We start from the raw sequence: 7,972 nt of genomic DNA, 5'->3' as shown, positions 1-7,972 counted from the left end.
GAGGCCGCACGCCAAGCTGCTCCCCAAAATATTCTAGAAGGGGAAAAATCCCGAGTAGGAACAAACAACATCCCCAGACATTGAGCAATAAGGACAGCTTTGTTTCTGCTTACCCCGCCTCCAGCTGTAACCCAGAGTTCCATGAAATCTATTTGTTGCTTTGTTGTGCTTATGATCTGTCTCCCTTTGTTTTGGCACTCTGATGCTGTTTGTTGGGGAATCTCTGCCTGGACAATGGAGGCTGCACACAGAGTCCAAAATGCCTGACGTGATGAATTTTAACAAATAATTAAATCAATCTGCAGTACCTTTAAGTGCCGTCACCACAAGCCACAGCTGGATTCTTATCAAACGTAGAGGAAAAGGTGATGATCTGAGGATGCACGATCAGCAACTGTGGCAACACTACGTTAGTTTCTCCATTTATCACTGGAACCACATTAATGTGTTTTCATTTAGCTTTCTGTTCTCGAAAGACTGAGACTCTGGCTCATTTCACCCCAGGATTATATTTACACATTCACACAGTAATGTGTAACTATGTCTTTATATTAAAAAAAGATAATGCATGATAAATGAATAAAATGTAATAAGGGTCCTAAATAAATAATAGTACATTATTATTATTATTGTGAGGAAGCGTGTTGTAACAGCTGCCCTGTTTTAAGCTTTTTTGACGGTGCCTTCTTAGTCCACTGTATTTACATTTTCATCGAACATGAACTGAAATTCAGAATTTTAGGTAATCTGATAAAATAAAAACTCATTTTGTGTGTCATAATTTGGACCACTTCAAGGCAGTCAGCTCAGGCTGCTCCTGAATCCATTCCCTGCATGTTATACACTTACACACAGACGTATGCATGTTTCCCCCTTCCTGCCCCGTCCTGTACTACAGTGCACGTGGCTCGGTTGTTTGACTGGTAGAGTTGGTTGTCTGCCAGGTCTCTATAATGTAACGAACATGAAAGCAGAGCTCAGGAATGAGCAAGATTAGCACATGCTGTAGCTCTCTCAGAGCTGCAGAGTAGGAAAACAACGGTCACTGTGAGCTGGTGACTAGTGAGTTTGACTTGAAAGTGTTGCCCAATCATCTCGCTTTTCAGGCCAAAAGAACATTATGTCCCACAAGAGCAAAACACCAAGAAAAAGGAGGTGTGGCGGAGCTTAGTGTCAGATATCCTGGATGTTTTTGAAATGTATAGAAGGAGGAGGAGACTTGAGGTAAACACAGGTTTTCAACTGCAGTCACTTCTCTGCTGTTACAGGGTTCAAACGTACACAGCGTTTGTTTGACATATTTAAGGATGAATCCAGCTGAGGGTTTTTATTCCTGGACAATTTGATATGAATATATACATAAACACAACCGAATAGTTTAATTCTATCAAAGTAAATCAAATCTTCTGATACCGTGCAGCTGAGACACCGAACAAAGCATTTAAACTCGTTTACACCGGAGGGAAGAGGTTGTCATGTGAATAAAAGATTATGAACTGAAATCATGTGACTTTAGCCCGTGTCTGCTGTTGAACACGGCACAAAAACAAGAACATTTATTAAAGGGTTGGAGGGGATTTAAGGTCCTAACAACAAAAGTGATGTACTTCTTCACAGTTCAAGTTTCTATTCAGAGATGGAACCACAATACACACTTCCTGGATGCACATTATTTCCTCTAGTATGAATATAGTCAGTACTTAAAGTTTCTGTTGAGCTGATCACATATAGGACATTTCCAAATGTGTACACCTCGATCGATGATGACACCATAGAGAAAGCTGGTTGAGGAAAGGCGTGAAAGTTATCCATGCAGTAAAACAGGACACTGCAAACATAAAATATGAAAGACATGCATGCAAAAACAAAAACTGAAAGCTAAACAGCTGTCGACACTTAGCCAAAACAATTCTTTTCTTAAAGTGGCCATAAAACAACCTCTCGTGTGCACAGGTGGAAGCAATGTAAGACATAACTTTATGTGCATTCAAGTTAATGTGGATATAAAACCGGTTTCCCCAGCGCCAGTAGTCAGGACAACAGATAACATGCAAATAAAATGCAAGTGGTTTATTTGATGAAGGTGGCCCTGCGGCTCTTGTTTGGACAGGACTATTATCCAACGAGAGATCATAAGTATCTTGGCATCAATCATTTGAATATTTTCAAGCTAAGGTAAATATGACAGGTAATCATCCTGCTTCTCTAAAACAAAGATTCAGTTCAGCTGCCACAAGATTAGGAATAGGAAATCTGTTTAACTTTCATCCAAAGCATGTCTTTGTTCTGTCTTTAACTACTTACCTCCGACCGGTTGTGACAGATGGCCTGGTTCTGCTGGAGGTTTCTTCCTGTTAAAAGCGAGCTTTTCCTTCTCACCTTTGCCAAACCACTTGCTCATAGGGAGTCACTGAATGTTGGGGTTTTCCTCCGTTTTCTCTCTATTATCTCTAGCAAACAGTGATAAATGTAGACAATGATCGGGACATTGATCTGTTATGTAAAAATTGTATTGCTATACAAAGTAATTAAAATATTTTAACGTCCAAACAGCTGCAGCTGTTTAAATCAGCCTTGTATAGTATCACTCAAAGCTGTCACTTTGCTTTGTTGCACGGTGTTTAGCGCTGCTACCTCACAGCAAGTCGGTCCTGAGTTCAACTCCACCATTGGGCCAGGGTCTTTCTGTTTGGAGTTTGCATGTTCTCTCTGGGCACTCCCACATTTCAAAGACATGCACTTGGGGTTAGGGTAATTGGCAACTCATTATAGGTGTGAGTGGTTGTCTGCCTCTATGTGTTAGCCCTGCAACAGACTGTATCCTGAATACCTAAGACAGCTGGGATAGGCTCCAGGCCCCCCTGCAACCCTGAAAAGGATAAGCGGCAGAGAATGGATGGATTGCTTTAATTGTCAATACTTCTTTGCATGGTTGGCTTTTTTACATCTTTAGCAAAAGTTTAAAAAAAGTAATCGAGTATATTCTTTCAAATATATTTATTGGAAATTGTGATGGCCAAACCCATGGCTACACTCTGAAGTCGGTAACTCTTGTGTATTTTCATTTCTTTGTTTGAACACAATAACACACTTTAGTTTCCAATAAGTTTATTGATTGGTTTGGATACATTTGTTCTATTTGTAAGCGCGCACATTTAGTTTACTTATGTATTCATACCAGTTCATTACTTTGATTTTTGACTAACCTTTGTTTCTTTTACTTCTTACCTGCCGTGATCCAGGGAGTTGGCAGACAAAAGGTGGTGGCCAGGGTTTGAAACCATTAAACACAAAGAGCGATAATTGGACCGCACCACCACTTCCTGCTGAAGGGGGAGAATGTGTGTTTTCTTTAATTTAAAAACAAAGTAGTTGTACTTAATTAAATATTTGAATTTAGGGTTTAGTGGTTTTGATTTTCTTCTTTGGTGTTTAGTTTATAAACAAAACAGACTTAGGTCAGTTATGTATGTTTGGGTAGTTGCTTGGTTTGGTAAGTTTGCAGTCTTTGCCTGAGTTGAGTTTTGTTTCTTTGAAACAAAACTCAACTCAGGGGGTTTAAAAGATTAGTTTTGTTGATTATATTTTATTTAACGTCTTCTCCTCTGCTGTCTGTTCACCACAATGCCTTGTCTTTTGTCATTAGTTTTAACAGGTCACTATCTTTCTTACTCTTGACCTCATTACTTCTCGTTTCCTGTTGTGCTGCTTTACAGCAGAACGTGTTCTGCTGCACGGAGCCAATAGCTGGATAAAGGTTTCAAATGCCTGAGAAGTAAATGTTATTGTGGGAGTAATTTGGTTTGCCGTGTCTCGGACTTATTGTTGGAGCACCAGGAGAGATTCCTTGTTTGGAGAGATTTGATCTGCTGAGAGGAGGTGTAACTCCCTGCAGGGGAAGGAGGCAGGCTGTGGTTGGTTGAGACTTTAGGGGTCGATGTTAGGCTGACCTTTCTGCAGTCAACAAGAGCTGATGGGGAGAAAAGCAAAACATTAGAAACAATTTTGAGTGAGTGTGTAGAAACAGAACTGCTTCATTGTTTATTGGTCCCATTATTTGCTTGAGGTCATTAGGTCAGTGAGATTATTGATGCAGAGTCACTTCTGTTTACTCATTCCCAATTATATAAGCAAGCTAGAAAATGTAATGTTAAAAATAATATATGAGCAAAGGCATTTAATTATCAGGCTAACATCCTGATGGGTGAGAGTATAGCTGTGATAAATGTGTGCATCTTTGCCACATTTGATGCTGTTCGAGACATAAACTGCGTCAAATTAGAAAACATTTTGCATGACAAACACGTTGCACGGCTGAATTTTTAAAACTTTTTTTTTTGTTTTTTTGTTTAGTAAATAGTGTTAGTCATTTTTCTGTAGGCTCAGCGTGGTACAAACAGTGCACTGGCAGCAATTTTGAATCTTTACCGTTTCCATCAATTGTGTTCAGTTAATGTTCGGCACTATCCGCCCTCTGTGTGAGTTTGTATAGCTTCAGCCCACTTCCCTGGGAAAAATAAAAGGGTAACAATTAAAGCTGGTGTCTGACCCCAGAATGCACATTATCCATGCTTTCAGTGCTTTGCTGGTGCACTTTTATGCCTGTATGGCTCACGGAAAGGGGAAAGAGGGCTTAAACATCTGCTGTGTGTGAACACAAGGCAAATTTAGCTTCAGCATTACATCTGCAAAAGAATGAAAAGCAGCAATAACATGAACTATAAAGTAGTTGTTAATAAAAATGTTCAGCTACACACACACCTAGGCTATACTGTAATAAACATTTGTTTATTGCTTATATACTGCAAAAATAATGTATTAATTATACAACTGAGGCCTAGTCATCTTTCTCTGTTTTGCAATAAATATTTTTTCGCTGTGAACATGCACACAAGTACTTCTTTGGCTGTCTGTCAGATCTCCCCCTTTGCTTTCGTGTCCCACAAGCCGAAGTTTTGTTCGTCTTAATTTCAGTTTATAATGTTATTTATATTATAAAAATCTGGAAAAGCAAACACAGAAATGATATTACAATATGTTTTTAATCGTGTCAGCTTCTCACAGTTCATCAGCGTGGCTGTCCCTCGAGAGGAAGGGCTATCCTGGGTTCTGACGTCAGGCTTTATGGGTAAGTAAACAAAGGCTAATCAAGGGAAGAGCCTCCATATAAACAGAGCTGTTGTCCCTGTCAATAAGATAAAGATGATGAGACAAACATGGACTCATGTCAAGTTTGGAGATTTAAGAATATTTTTCCATCCATCCAATTTCTCCCACTTATTCAATTCAGCGTCACTGAGGTGTGGGTGGAGCCTATCCCAGCTACCACAGGGCCACAGACACAGACCCATGACAGGTCGCCAACTGGCTACATTTTTGCATCATTAATTGCAGACTACAAAAAATATTTAATTACTACAACCCAAGAGGACACATTATCCGTACACTACATGGTGTACACAGCAGCTGTCAAAATGATGATCTTATAAATCATGAAAATCAGGGAAATGTTTAACTGGAAAAGTGATAAATAAGTGATACAATAGACAGTTCAACTTCAAGTAAATTAAATACATTAGATTAGATTTTCATTGATTATTTGAGATGGTCCATGAGGATTATGGTGGAGAGAGTTGAGGAATGTCTACATTTTCATTATGTAAGCTGTAATTATGTCTTCTAGTCTCAGTTCAGCTGTTTTAACTGATGGCCACCCATCCTGTCTGGTTCTGTCTGTTCAAGTCTTTTCCTTTCTGTGCTATTCTATATTGGACTGTTGGGGGTTTCTGCTTATGTAAAGTGCCTTGAGAATAACATGCAATGTGGTTTAATGCTGCGTAAATAAGACTGAAGGGAAATTTATTTTGTGATTAACACACACACGTAGATACACGTGAGTCTCCATCTTAAGAAATGGTCAAAAATATTTGTAAACATGCTAAACTGATCTTTGGTTTTGACACTACAGATGAAATCCCAAATGATGATACACATCCCTCCCCAGTGCCTCTTTAATTTTTCCTTTCCCACAAGAAAACATATTTCCAGGAACTGTGACGAAAGTTGACGGTTTAAATTCTGACTTGTTTTAAAAATCTTTACAGGGAAAGTAAATGACCAGCACTCCTTTGAGTCCTTGAGAAACATTTATAGCTCAGGTTTTGGTCTGAATCTGCTCTTTTTGATGGTGCGTTTCCCATCACTGTTTATGGCCACTGTTCATTCAGAGGGTAGGGTCAGTATTTGGCATAGCTAAACACCATGAAAATGTGGATCCTACCTGCCTTGTATCAGTTAACCTCAACAGTTCATGCCTGTGGCCTTGATGTGTGGGCTATTTTCTTGGCACACTTTAGACTTTATTTAAACCCCACAGCCTACACCTGAATATTATTACTGACCACGTCAGTCCCTTTAGTGCACTCACACAGTGCAACCTTCTTCTGATGGCTGCTTCCAGCAGGATAATGCATCACGTCACAAAGCTCAAATAATCTCACACTGTTTTCTTGAACATAACAGTGAGTTCATTATACTCAAATAGACTCCATGGCCATTAGATCTCAATCCAGTAGAGCCCTTTCTGGGATGTGGTGGGACAGCAGATTCACGTCGTGGATGTTTAGGTGACAAATCTGCAGCAACTGTGCGATGCTGTCATGTCAATATGAACCAAAATCCTTGAGCATTGTGTTGAATCTATTAGAATTAAAGCAGGTGTGAAGACAAAAGGGGGTCTAACCAAGTACTAGCAACGTGTAATTAATGAAGTGGCTTTTATACTTTTACAGATATTGAAGATATTCCAATATTTCAATTCAATTCAATTCAATTTTGTTTATACAGCGCCAAATTACATCAACAGTTGCCTCAAAGGGCTTTTTATTGTAAGGTAGACCCTACAATAATACATACAGAGAAACACCCAACAATCATATGACCCCCTATGAGCAAGCACTTTGGCGACAGTGGGAAGGAAAAACTCCCTTTTAACAGGAAGAAACCTCTGTCATCTCTCGCAACCGGTTGGGGTGACAAAAGGAAGACAGGATAAAAGACATGCTGTGGAAGAGAGCCAGAGACTAATAACAAGTATGATTCAATCCAGAGAGGTCTATTAACAATTTCAGTATCTGTAAAGGAATTTGGAATATTTGGGGGAAAAAGCTGATTTATGCTCTGTTCTGAGCCACCGTGTAAATATCATACTGGCCAAGTCACTGCAAAGAAGCTGTGTAAGTTCAGTGTGCAGACACGCCATGAGGTTTACACAGTACTGTCATGACGTAATAACACTTTAGGCCTATGTGTGTCACATATCAACAAAAAAGTTTCTATTTGAACTCAGCTCTTGTTTGAAGATGGATTCATGAAATGTAGCATAAAGGTGACTTTTGCTCACTGCGTAGCATTTTAAATCTGACTCAGACTTTAAAGGCACACATTTAACGCAGTGAAATTAATTTCATCTGTATGATAAAAGTAAATCTAAGTGAGTATCTTTCAAGTTACAAAGTGAAAAAAGCCACATGCACACAGGTACTTCTTTTGCTTCCACAAGTGTTGACCCATAACACAATGTCATTAATTTGATTTAGTTGCTTGTAGCAACAAAGTGTGATTAGCATTTTTATTGTCATGTTTAACCTGACCTTGTGAGGTTAAGAGGAGATTCTAAACTGGCCATAGGTGTGAGTGTGAATATTCTTCTGTCTCTATGTTAGCCTACGATTGACTGGTGACCTGTCCAGGGTGTATCCACTATGACAGCTGGGTTGACTCCAGGCACCCTACGACCCTCAACTGGATAAGCAGATAAGTAAATGGATGGATGGTTATGTTTAACTTGAGGCTGAGGTTAGAGAAACACCATCGGTTAAATATTTAAGCACATAAACAGTAATAAGTAACTATAAACTTTCTCTAACGTTTACTTTAGTGGTTTTGCTGCTGTAATCAAACCACAAACAGT

At 39.2% G+C, this 7,972-nt stretch overlaps 1 long non-coding RNA gene across 1 annotated transcript; it reads right to left on the bottom strand.

Moving 5' to 3' along the window:
- Window positions 1-1,224: 1,224 nt before the first annotated feature.
- On the bottom strand, window positions 1,225-5,133 carry LOC109194911 (uncharacterized). Its single transcript, XR_002056660.2, has 3 exons — window positions 5,063-5,133; window positions 4,429-4,507; window positions 1,225-3,970 (listed from the first exon to the last, which is right to left on the bottom strand). It is a non-coding gene; the product is annotated as an uncharacterized LOC109194911 (long non-coding RNA).
- Between the last annotated feature and the right edge of the window lie 2,839 nt (window positions 5,134-7,972).

This window comes from Oreochromis niloticus, linkage group LG15 (assembly GCF_001858045.2).
Source record: "Oreochromis niloticus isolate F11D_XX linkage group LG15, O_niloticus_UMD_NMBU, whole genome shotgun sequence".
NCBI lineage: Eukaryota > Metazoa > Chordata > Actinopteri > Cichliformes > Cichlidae > Oreochromis > Oreochromis niloticus.
The sequence above is the reverse complement of the archived record's forward strand: the minus strand, read 5'-3'. Positions and strand labels throughout refer to the sequence as shown.